The sequence below is a fragment of the Trachurus trachurus genome, assembly GCF_905171665.1.
Source record: "Trachurus trachurus genome assembly, chromosome: 5".
NCBI lineage: Eukaryota > Metazoa > Chordata > Actinopteri > Carangiformes > Carangidae > Trachurus > Trachurus trachurus.
In genome coordinates, this window is record NC_139896.1 from 12,411,823 (window position 1) to 12,424,411 (window position 12,589).

Sequence of the window (12,589 nt, forward strand, 5' to 3'; positions counted from 1 at the left end):
CCTTGAAGCCCCCACAGGTGTCCTCTGCTCTGTGTCCTTGGCCCCTGGTGGACTCGCAAGGACAGCTTGGTCTCTATCACTTGTGTACATGTGTATATATGTGTATATGTGTGTGTGTGTGTGTGTGTGTGTGTGTGCATTCACCGGACCCAGAGCTCACCCCTCCTCTACACCCCTGTGGCCATCTCCCTCCGCCTGGTTCCCACACACACTATCAAAGCCCTTTAATGGCTTCTAATTAGCTCCCCATCTGCTGGTGACAGCGCACTGGTGGCATGCTAAAGCACCCATTGAGAGCATAGGCATTGTGCTCTGGAATACTTTCCACTCCAGTGGCAATTGCCTGGTGAGAGAGCTTTAGTTGGGGGTGTGGGGGGGGTGTGGGGGGGGGGGGGGGGTGCTGGGGTGGGGCTGGGTGAGAAAGAGGAGGGGGAGGAGGGGATGCTGCATAGAGTTCTCTACGGTCAGGGGCTTGGGGGAGGGCAGGGGTGGAGGGATACACAATAGGAGACAGTGTTACGGCTTGTTGCAAATCTAATAACGCCCGAGTCCCTTTTCCGTCCGCTCATCACCCCCCCAGCACCACCAGCAACTATTCCACCCCTCCCTCTACTTTTTTTTTTCCACTTAAGCAACAGTTTGCCGCTGACACCACGCAGCGGACTCTGACTTTACGGTGGAACCCGCAGCACAACCTGATGAGGTGCTCCATTGTCTCGAGGAGCCCCATGGCTGTAGCTCGCCCTCTGGAACAATGGATGCACCTCTATAGAAACTGTAAATGTTGCCTAATGAGGCCTCTTCATTAGCAGAACCTGTCTATGTGTGAATGCTGCCTGTTTGTTAGATCCTATGAGGCCTTCTCCTTTCCAGGACTTCCAGCGGGGTCCAGGTCCACCAGCAGCAGAAGGGGAGGCCAGCTGTTCCCAGCTGGTAGCCAGAAGATGCCTATGGGGGACAGGCCTGATTGCTGCCTTCCAGCTGCCCCCTGCTGTAGCAGGGAGAGGGAGGACAAGCAAATGCTTCTGGGAAACCGTCAGATCAGCTCCAGTAATGTCATTGTTCTACATCCACTGTTTGCTAATTTAGATGGATATATACCCACTGTGCATATTTTAATTAAGCACATAGCTGACTAAGAAAGGGAAATGATCGTCATCAATATCCAACATAAACAATGACAAACGTCCCTCAGAGTATTTCTGTGATTTTGTCAAATACGATAAAAGAGCGATAAATTTAATATCAGTGTGAGAATGACCATTATTCCATTTTTCTAAATGCATGTTTTCACCAGATAAATAAAATGTATGATGGCGTCCCAACATGAAACCAAACTAATCTATCAAACACGTGAACTCATTCTGCTGTTTTTCAGATTCCATGGCAACTGAATCCACCACTTTGAAATGACAAGGAAGACCCTATGTAGAGCCACGTATTTGTGTGTGTGTGTGTGTGTGTGTGTGAGACGAATGGTCCGTCACCTGACCTCTCTCTCTCTCTCTCTCTCACACACACACACACACACACACAAACCCTGCACATCCCCACAGCTGCAAGGAGGCGTCCAGTCAGCACGGCCAGGGGACATGGGAGCCAAAGCCCAAAGATGGAGCATGGACAGTGGCAGCTGGGGAGCTGACAAAGCCCCATTCAGAGGGCCCAGGCCTGGGGACAATGGCTGGGCCAGGCTGAGCCCTCTCCTCCACTCTTCCACCCAAAGATTAATACTTCAGATGGGCTTCCCAGTGGCAGGCAGGGCTAAAAGGAGAGCCCTCCTGTTTGTCACTGGGCATTGTGCAAGTCGCCTGAGAACCAACCTCTTGGATGGGCTTGACAAATGAGAGCCGCCATTGACAGTGAACAGATTGGGCCTGCCACTTTTGTTTTGATTGTGGAGCGGGTATAATCAAGTTATTTGGGCCTTGGGGAGTTTTTGTTTCTCTCTCCTGATGCTCTTGACACTAAAGTCCCACCTTAACAGTCTCTGCTGGCTCAGCTGTGATCTGAGCCTGCTCGAGTTTCCCCTCCTTGTTTGTTGTTTCTATTTATCAAAGCTGTATAGAGGGCGCAACAGCAAGAGGAAGTTAATTTACTTGTGGGTGTGGGAATCTGTGGCTATCTATTCATGTGGTCTACAGGAGGCAGCGCAGGTGCAACAGGTGTAGGTGTGCATATTCTTGTCACAGTCAATAATAGAGCTACAGTGCGGCGTCATTGTAATGTTTTCTATGCAGATGTCCCCCACGTACACCTGACCTGAATAAAGTGTTAAAAGAAACAGCTCAGCCAGGGGACTACAGTAACTAGAGACCCTGTTAGGTGAGGGTGTGTGTGTTTTGGAGGAGGAAGAGGGGGGGGTAAACACAAGCAGATAAGGTGCGCCCCCTCCAACCCCCACCTTTTTTTCTCTGTAAGAGCAGCGCAGGTGTTTAGCCCCCAGCAAGGCAGCATTTCTGGTTAAACTGTAGGAACGCTGCCCCGCCTTCACACCGGGAACTAGCAGTGGCCGCAGAGTACACACACTATAGCGTCACACCTGCACACCTGCGCTGCTCCCTGTCAAATGTTTTTGCTACAGCGATCACATCACATGATTTCACAACAGGAATCATTCCAGCAGCAGAATCCCGTCAGAGAGGAAAGTGCACATGCCATCAGCATTTTTATTTGGAGCTGTCATTTTTAAACCCCGTGGCTGAATTAAAGCAGAAGTAAGCGGAATATTTGTGTTAATATAAGTCTTAAATAGTTATATCTTCCGACAGCAATCACTTATATAGAGTGTTTGGTCTGAAACACGGGCCTGTCAGTCACTCTGCTTTGCTGTAAGCCGAGGAGAAAACTTTCCTTGTATCCTACAACCTTTATCCAATGAGGAGAGAGAACGGCATAAAGGGGCGGTCCTCTCTGTGTGTGCAGCCAAGGGATGCGCGTGAATGTGGTGACGTAGGGACGAGGGCGGGGACTGCTAACTCCATCCGCTGACAAGAAGTTAGCCAAAACGACCGGATCGCTTACTTCTGCTTTAATCTGACTTTGAAAGTTCACTTCCACTGTTGGACAAAACAAGGACAGAAGCTTTGTTTTTCGAGAGAGAGAGGGAGAGAGGCCTGGGACCATCTGCCCCGGCCGTCCGTCCCGCCGGTGTTATTGCTGTGCATCAAGCAGCCATTCTCACGATGAAGGAATGCGCCCTTCTTGTAAACATACATCGACCCCCCGCAAGTGCCACAAGCTTCATTCCCTTACCCTGCTGCTCCCTCCCATCCCTCCTCTCCTCTCCTCTCACGCCTGGCTGTCCCCTCATCCACCCCAGTCTCTCTATCACCCTCTCATCCACCACCAATCCCCCCCCCCCCCCCCCCACCAGGTCCTTCTCCTGCCAGTGTCCCAGTCCCCTCGGGCTGCCCGCTGAAGATAACCCTCCTCTGGTTCCCACATATAGAGCTGAGAGACTCACAGCGAAGACAAGCGCCCTGATTTTCACCCTGTTCCAGGAATACGCTTGTGTGAAACTTCGCTGCAGCAGAAGGTGCCCTACTTTTAAACTTCATTCTTCTCCCTGGGATTGTTTCAGGGGCTTTAACAAAAGGGGAAATAGACTGTGTGCGGGTCAGCAGGGGTGTGTGTGTGTGTGTGTGCATCTAGGTTATACTCGGGTGCGTGTGTTCGCGTGCACGCCTGTGTTTATGCAACAGCGTGTATGTGTGTGTGTGCACGTGAGGGGAGGGCTGCAGGATTATAAAGAGGAAGTGAATGGGAAGTACACACTCGGTGACAAAATAAGAGGGAGACATTCCTTTGCTGCCCCTCCCCTCCTCCTCCTCCTCCTCTCTGCTCCCTCTTTCTCTCCTCTCCCTCTGCTGTGGCAGGGCCCTGGGAAAATCAAACAGGTGGTTTGGGCCTGGCAGGAAAGCTGGCTGGGCCCGGGGTGGGTAGGCCTACAGGCTGCTGGGGGCTATCAAAAGCTCTTAGGCCCAGCTTTAGGCCAGCACTCTGAATGGCCCCGGGCTTCATTATCATGTGAATTCTGGGAACTGCCCCGGGCCCCCAGTAACACCAGTGAGCTGCCCATATGGCGCTCGCTTGGCAACTAGGGAGACCCGGCGCACCCCCTCCCCTCCAGTGCTTCTCCTCCATTCCAGCACTCCTGATATCAAAGGAGGACAAGAAGGAGAGGGAGGCAGAGGCCCAGAGCCCCCCCCCCCCCACCCCATCCATCCCCAAGCCCTACTCCTGGGGGGGCTGGACCACACAGAGCAGCACTGGACAGTCCTTAGGGACCCTGGATAACACTGCTGCCCTATAGGGCACTACAGCTAGCCGGTCTCCGGGTGGATTTAGCCATTGAATTTGCATTAAAGACGCATTCAAAAGCTGTCAATTTAGCATCACAGATAAAGATGTCGGCAGTCTCTCCACTTCATGAGAGGCTGCTCCCAATCAGCTGCCCCCCTCCTCCTCCTCCTCTTCCTCCTCCTCCTCCTCCCATCATCCCATAATTCACTGTTGGAATTTAGAGGTTGAATTCCTTTAGATTGATCACTATCGAGACGCCGATCACAACAGCACAGCGAATTTAATCTGTTCATGTTTGTGAAATGTGCGGTGGTTATAGACAATCTTCCAATTCTTTTCTCTCCATTTCTGATTGCACACTCGATGCTGTATATTATATCATTTCATGCAATAAGGGGGGATATTTTAATAATAGTGTGTGACCGCCAGGCCTGTAGTGAGCTGCAGCAGCAGCAGCAGTGAGGAAAATAAAATAAATAATGACATTACAATTCATACCATCTGCAGTGATACGCTGGAGACTTACTGGTACAAGCAGCCCCCCATAAGCATTCCTCTTCCATTAGCAGTGACATAAAAACCCTAATGCAATCCATCTGAAGTAAATAACCTAGTGAGTCATCTGATTTTCCTGGAGGAGGATGAGGACACTTCTGCAGAGGAGATGTCACTTAACAGCGGCGCAGGAATTCTGCTATGGCTGCTGCAGTCGGCCACCTGTGTTAGACTGTGGCCGGGGTTAGAAGAAGGAGGAGGAAGTGTGTGAGCCATGTGTGTGTTATATGTGCCACATGATGTCATGCTGATGAAGAGACTTTGGATGGCTTCAGCATTGTTCATTGTGATTACTGATATATGTGTGTGTGTGTGTGTCTATACGTAGTGCACCTGTGTAGTGTGGGAGACTGGGGAGTTATCTTATATATGGCACATGTGGATAATCTAGTCCGTTTACTTCACCATTTGCACCTGTGATAAGGAAGGCGCGGTATGGAAAACAGCAGAGAGCAAAACAAGGAGGGAGGAATGTGTGAGAGGTAGAGAGAGAACTAGAGAGAGAGAGACGAAAGTGTGATCTGACTTCTGAGGAACTCTACTGGTGATTCATTCTGTTACACATGGAGCGATTCACTCCCTGTGCAGCTGTGCCGGCCACATGCGCAATATGATTTCACAACATCTTCCCTGTCCTTGGAAATTCCTTTTTTTCATGCAGCCCTCTCACCCCCTTCCCCTCCTGTCAGTGCGCTGGCGGTGTTGTTCTGACAGAGAGGCAGGTGCACGACTTAGTCATTCTTCTCTTTCCCCTCAAATGGCTGTGTGTGCTTCACCGAAGCTTTAGTCAGCTAGAAGGGCTTGACCGAGAAGCCCTGCCTGTCAGAGTCATGTGTTTATCATGCAGCAGGCTTCACAGTTGCTGCTGTTGATGGTGTTGTTGTTATCACTCGGCTCATCGCTTGCTCCTGTACTTGTCAACAGCCAGCTGGGAGCAGGACACCGACGCCTCAGCCACAGAAACGCAAGTGACTCAGCAGTTTCTGGCTCTCTCAGTTGTTGCTCTTTGCCCTGCAGTGTTAGTTTATCTTCACAGTATCAGTGTCTCTCTCTCTCCAGGATTCGATCCACCGCTCCATGTCCAGTTGTGACCCGGGGGAGCGTCTGTGGGATCCCACCCAGGATGACGAATGTGTGCTGGGGCTGTGAATCATCCCACAGCTGCCCCCCCTCCTGCTTTTACCGGCTCCAGCTCTGCAACAGCAACACACGGCCAACGTTCAAACTGTTTAAAACAAACCTGAGCTCATGACGGTGAGGAAAATGAAGTCACATTTGCACTTGGAAGCCATAATGTTTCACTCATCCAGGAACACAACTGTTCTGGACAGATTAGTCTGCACTCACGTGAGACACACAACATCTGCAGGGCCTTGATTTTGTTGACGTTGCCTGACAATGCATTTTAGTACAGAAGCTAAGTATCACAGACATTAGAGTGATTAAACAACTCTGCAGCAGAGTCATCAACTAAACCCTGGTCCCATGGCATTTAATTCAAGAGGCTCATAAATTATTTTGCCCCTGACGTGCTTATATTCTTCTAATGCAATAGGGATACAACACAGAGGGATCTGCAGCAACACTGACCTCATTACACTGATCCAGAATCAGCCGTGACAGGACTGTTCCAGATTAAGTACAGTTTCTATGTCAGTGTCAAAATATAAGTGTGTTTCTTGTATCAGTAAATTGCCACAGAGTCAGTTTCTAATCTTACAGCAATGTGTGTATTGTGTATTGTAGTGTATACTCGATATGAACTGATACCAGTAGGCTACTAGTTCTTCATCTGCCTCCCAAGCCTTGAACATTAACTTCACACACACATGAGAAGCTTTTCAGCCACTGGGTCTTTCATGAAGACAAGATTTGTGCCCTTGTTAAACCCACCTGACAATAACAGCTAATCATAAAAAATGTAAAAGGGATATAAGAAGTGCCACACTACAACTGATTAAAGTCATAATGATAACGTTATTGTACATTGGCAGATCTCAAATCAGTATCATGGGTTCTTAAAAATGAAAATGTTCAAACACTGCTCAGTCAAATTCATGAAAATACCTCCGACATGATTATGCAAAACGTTGCTTCAAGTTGCTATAATGCTTCAAAATGTGGAGGTGAAGCCGGCGTCGTCTTGGTTACATCAGACAGGTGGATGGTATCTTTATTGACAGATATTAACATTTAATGAATATAACATGCTTGATATAGAGTTAAGAGCTATACTCATTGTTTCGTGAAGCATTTCAATTCCTAATCCCTCTCTCCACCTACACACACACACACACACATACATCTCTTATCCCTCTTCGCGCCGAAAGAGCCAGCAGGAGAAACTGAAAGAAAAGAGAATGGGCCTTCGAATGGCGAAGGAATGAGAGTTGAGTTGAGGAACAAGTGAGTGAGTTGGAGAATGAGAAAATGAGAGGGAGAGACAGCATGGATTCTTTTCTTTGGGGCCTTAAAGACATGTTTCCCTCAGATGTTGGCTCTTCTTCAGATGCTAATGGTTCACTCTTATTCCCAAGCTGGGCCTTAGCATAACAATGCAGTGGAAGTGAAAGAGCTAAACCTCTGCTTTCTTTAAGAAGCCAAAGCTGGGCTTTTCTTGTGGACTAATGCCCCTCTCTCTCTTTGTGCTCCCAGTGAAAGGCCTGTGGAACGCAAAGGCAAGGTGATCACAGAGTTTACTGAAAATGAGACTGAAACAACACACGGGCCTGGGCTAAAATTGCGTTGGTGAAGTCATTGTAAGACAGGAGAAATGCCCAAATATAGAGCAGTGAGTCGTCTGGCCCCGAGCCAGAGTACTCACTCTCTTGACTATGATGACAGCAGTCATTTTGAATATTATCAGCTTTTGCTTTTAAAGCTGTTCTGAATTATGTCTGCTTGGAGGACTCCAACCCAAATGTTATGACTGTGTGTCCTGTGCTGACTCCAACATGCCAGAGTCCCATCTGAAAAGCAGTTGTGAGCCTGAAGGGTTTTTAGATGAACTGCGGTCTGACCATGACCGGGCCCTCGTAGATACTGTTGTAAGGCCCTGATAGCCGCTGATAGTAAACTGAGAGCATATGGTTTTCTGCTCTATCATTTATCAGGGGAAGAATGAACAGGACCAGAGGTAAAGGACACAAAGATACTGTAGTACAGCTCGTGTCGGCTGAGCTGAGGCGTGATGATTTCAACTTATCTGCGCTTGTGCACAGTCAAACTGTTCCTTCTTATTACACGTCATTCAATTTTCTGCCTCTCTGCTGAAGTGGTTGTTTCAATTTTGGAGCGTTCTCAAAGAGCACATTTTGAGATGTGGTTTCAAGGCTGGCACGTTTTACAACTGCATGTTTATGACATAGACGCACATTAAAATACTGTACACAGAAAATATATGTTACAGTTGTAAAGACGAAGTCTGTAATTGTTTAATGTGGTTAATACTGTAACAGACATGTGAGGTGATTGTTGATCTGATGCAGGGAGACAAAAGTAAGAAGCAGATTTGATATGAGATATTAACCAAAAAACAATGATACTGTATATACAATATGGCATACACAATACATAAATAATAAGTGTATACCTGTTGTAAAGACAAGTTGGGGTGAAGACAAAAAGTACTTGGGTTGCGATATGAATGAAAAAGGTGTTACTGCCGTGTGAACTCTAAGAAATCCAAATGAGGCTTCATCTGTTGTCCTTCGGACCTGACGACGACAATGGACGACTAAGTACCCCCCAATTACCAGGTTTTAACCCATTAACACCTCTGATGTCCTCTCTTTTTTCTCTCTGTATCTCCCCCTCACCCCCTCCCTCCCTCTCTCCTCATGCAGATGAAGTCGGTCCAGGTGCAACACAGAGGAAGTTAGCACCTCCTCACCACAGCAACTCACTCTATTTACATGCAAAGCGATGGGGCTTAGTCAGAGAATGTGTGAACACAGGTGTGTGTGTGAGTGGGACGTGGTGGAGGATGTTGTCACGGGAGCCACTAATCTGTTTGTCCTGACGTGCTCCGTGCTTGCTCAGATACTGTTGAATCGCGGTATTGTGTAATTAGATGTTTGGTGGAGACACATTTCAGTTTTCTATTGTAAGAGACTACAGAGGGAGAGGAGCAGCTGAAAATATGCCTTGCACAAACACAAGCCTGCATTTACTTGTGCTGAATCAAGCGTTTTGTGCTCTCTCATTTGTGTGTGTGTGTATATGTGTGTGTAGGTTGAGAGGAAGTCAGTGGTGGCACCCAATGTCATTTGAAGCGGAGCGCCTGGCGCCACAGCATCAGCATCATCACTCACTGGTGCCAGGCTCATTTTTATAAGCACTCACTAAATGACACACAGCTGGCGGCATGGAGACAGCTGTCACTGCCGTCACTACGCCCTAATCTGTCTCTCCCTCCCCTCTCTATGCGTCTTTCCCTCTCTTTTTCCTCCTCTCTCACACTCTGGTGTTCAGCTGGAGTTGCCTCCCTTCCTCCTCCCTCCTCCCCTCCCTTCAGGATCCAGACTTCGTGGAGCCGAAGCTGCAAAAACTCACTTCCTGGAGCTGGTGTTCACTTCCTTTTCTTTTTGTGGGACTTCCTGTGCTGCCTCTGTGATCAGGCCGGTCAGAGCTGACTCTCTGGGAGAGACTTCCTGATGCACAGACAGCTGGGGAGATAATTCTCTTTTTCTGCCTTTGTCAGGATTTTTTTTTTCTTTCTCTCTCCCTGTGTCTCCAGAGGTCTTCTTTCCCCCTCGTACTGTTTTTCCATTTACTCTGCTAAGCTGCAGGTTTATTTTTGATATGATGCAAAGCGAATCTGATCCCCCAGAGATAAATCATCTTCTTGAATGGGCAAAAGACCTATGAAGCACGACGTCACAGGAAAATGAGCCTAACAGATACCATCCATCCTAATGATATCAGACCAGGGGCACAAGGCGCAGCTCACCTGCTGATCTGGAGAGGAATATCTTGCAATATCGCACCAGGCTGTCCCATCCATTAGCGCTGATGTTCACCTCATCCAACACCTCGCCCTCCCCTCTGGCAGCGAGTGGAGGAATGTAGTGGGTGTGGGTGTGCGGGCCCTGGTAGCGAGCAGAGACTGGCTCTAGTCGGTACGCCAAGCCCGAGAGCAGGCTCCTATGATGGGGCAGGCAGGACAGAGCACAGACAGCTTGTTAGAAGGAGGCCTCAGTGGGTGAGTAAACACAGGCCTACAGACTAGAGAAACAGAGAGCGATAGAGCGAAAAGATGCATAAGGAGCGGGAGTGTAGGAGGTGTAGGAGAAAAATATAGTTGGATTTCAGACGCCGCTCTGTCTGAGCCGTTGGTGTGACCCATCCTCCAACACATCACCCATCATCCATGAGTGTTTTTTTTCTCACTGTGCAATAGTGCAACACTTTTTTTTATCTCACATATGTGTCAGTAAAGGGATAGTTCACCCAAAATTGAAATTTGGGAACAGTGCATGTCCATATAACGGTTGCAAATGGATACCAACTGTCTTCGTAACAAAAAGACACACCAAAAAACATCCAAATACCTCAATTTTTCGGGACAATTTCGCATTTCAGGGGTTCAATACAAGACGGACATTACATACGAGCAGCATGGAGGTATTTGGATGTTTTTTGGTGTGCCTTTTTGTTACCAAGACAGTTGCAACCGTTATATGGACATGCACTGCTATGCCGAGACCCCCTGTAACTCAAGAGAAGCCACGGATAACTCTGAAACTTCTCCCAGCCCTTAGTCGACATGAGGGTGAGTAGATAATGAGTGAAATTTCAATTTTGAGTGAACTATCCCTTTAAAAAGAAAAAAAATGAAGCTTTTTTTCCCACCATTTCCTCTCCTTATGTCCATCTGGCCACCTGGGCGACTGGTGGCGGCCGTGTGGCTTAGGTCGGCGGTCAGGCCAGAGGAGAGAGGGCAGTCTGGGGATGGAGGTATGAGGGTCCTGGGGTGCCGGCCAACGCAGCCTAAGGTGAAGCTATGGACCGACCGAGAGCCAGTGTGCCACCTCGACGTCTCCCCCCCTGCACAGAGGCCAAACTGTGAGAGGCTCCTTTGAACCGAAGGGACGTGGCTCACACATGGTGCTCCTTCCAGACAGAACACGTTGTGTGTCAGCAGGCTCTGTGCTTTGTGCAGCGGACAAATGGGTTTAGTGTGTTGCACCTCTGTTTGCACGGCCGCTCTCATATGTTTGAGGTTCTCTGAGGGGAATGACCTTGCAGGGGCAATAAATAGCTGGACTGGATAACTAGTGTTGTTTCACCTTAACACTCGGCCTATAGTCAAACAAGCCCAAGGGATACCTATTGAAGCGCTGAAGGTTTATATCACCTCCGTTAACATCTGCACAGATTGTATCAAGGTGTCTAGAATCTGAGCTATGCATTGCAAACGCCTAAAAACAGACAAGTGATACAGAACAAGTGGAGGAACCTCGATAACGGTATTTTAGAGCAACCTGTGGCACTTTCGCTTTCCTCACACACAACGAAAATAACAGCAGCGCCGATACAATCTCATTCTCAATCCATCATAATTAAGGTGATGTAGTTCTTGGGAGTCATTCTCCAGGATGGAGGTTTGCAGAGGGAGGGGGGAGGAGGGGGGAGAGGGGGAGGAGGACGAGGCCGTCGCCCTGGACATGTTCCGACGGAATCCCCCATCCCTGGCCGTGGTCCGCCTGGCTCGGTCAGGCTGGCCGTTCCCTGGAGTGCTGAGTGACAGGAGTACACGGCGGCCCTCTCCACACGTCCCCCACTTCCTGAGCTACTGCTGGGCCCGGCAGCCTCTGGGAGCTCCACATGGCAGCGGGCTAAGTACACACACAGGAAGAGGTGACATCTGAAACAGCAAATGCCGCAATGGTTTGTTTGTCATGTCTTCACACCGGTGAAAGTTTTGAGTGCGTCCATTGTATCCCAGGGACCGTCTCATCGCACTGAGGCGCACACCGGCATCCAGCATTTCAAATTCAAAATAAATATTTCTACTTCATAAAAAAAGGCTTTCAAGCATGTGTTATTTACAGTTTCTCTCTCATTTCTTTGACACTCCATGAGAGACAGTGTCAGCTTTTGAAAGAATACAAAGTATTACCAGCTGGCCTATTTATCTACAATGACACTCAGCAAAGAATCGTACATATAAGAAACATTTTCAGCTGAGAAAACAAGTATGTTGATAAATGTGTGCTAATACGCTGATACAGTCACACAAACAAAAGAGCTCTAATGTGATTATTTGACTTGCAAAACTTTTATTTTTAGCTTCAAATCACAGAAACGTGCTTGGCAATTCCATAAAAACATCTAATAATGAATTCAAATACTTCCAAGGTATTAATCAGCTTAGCCTAGAATGTTTTTTTCATATAAAAGGGGATGCTTTAGGAGAGCTCAGGGATGAATGTGTAATGAGCTCGAAATAACCTAAAGCCCTTTTTTTTCTCTCTTTTTCTCTTCTCTGTGTCCTCCCTCCCTCCTCCCCTCTCTGTCTTTTTTTCTCCTCTTTTGGGAAACATGCCTTTCCCAGCTGCACAGCCCCCACAGCGCGAGGCCAGGCCAGGAGCACAGCTGGCCAGACTTGGTGGAGCCAGTCGACAGGCGCATGGAGCGCAGCCCGCCCAGGGCCCGCTTCCTCCGCAAACATGCCCAGGTGTGGGGCCTCCGAGCTGGGCTTCTGATCTCCACCAAACAGCACTGT

General features: G+C 48.5%; 1 long non-coding RNA gene across 1 annotated transcript; it reads left to right on the plus strand.

Annotated features, from left to right (window-relative positions):
- Positions 1-4,848: 4,848 nt before the first annotated feature.
- On the plus strand, positions 4,849-9,816 carry LOC310986364. The gene is made up of 3 exons (XR_014595403.1): positions 4,849-5,824; positions 5,920-6,114; positions 8,706-9,816. It is a non-coding gene; the product is annotated as an uncharacterized lncRNA (long non-coding RNA).
- Positions 9,817-12,589: the final 2,773 nt, after the last annotated feature.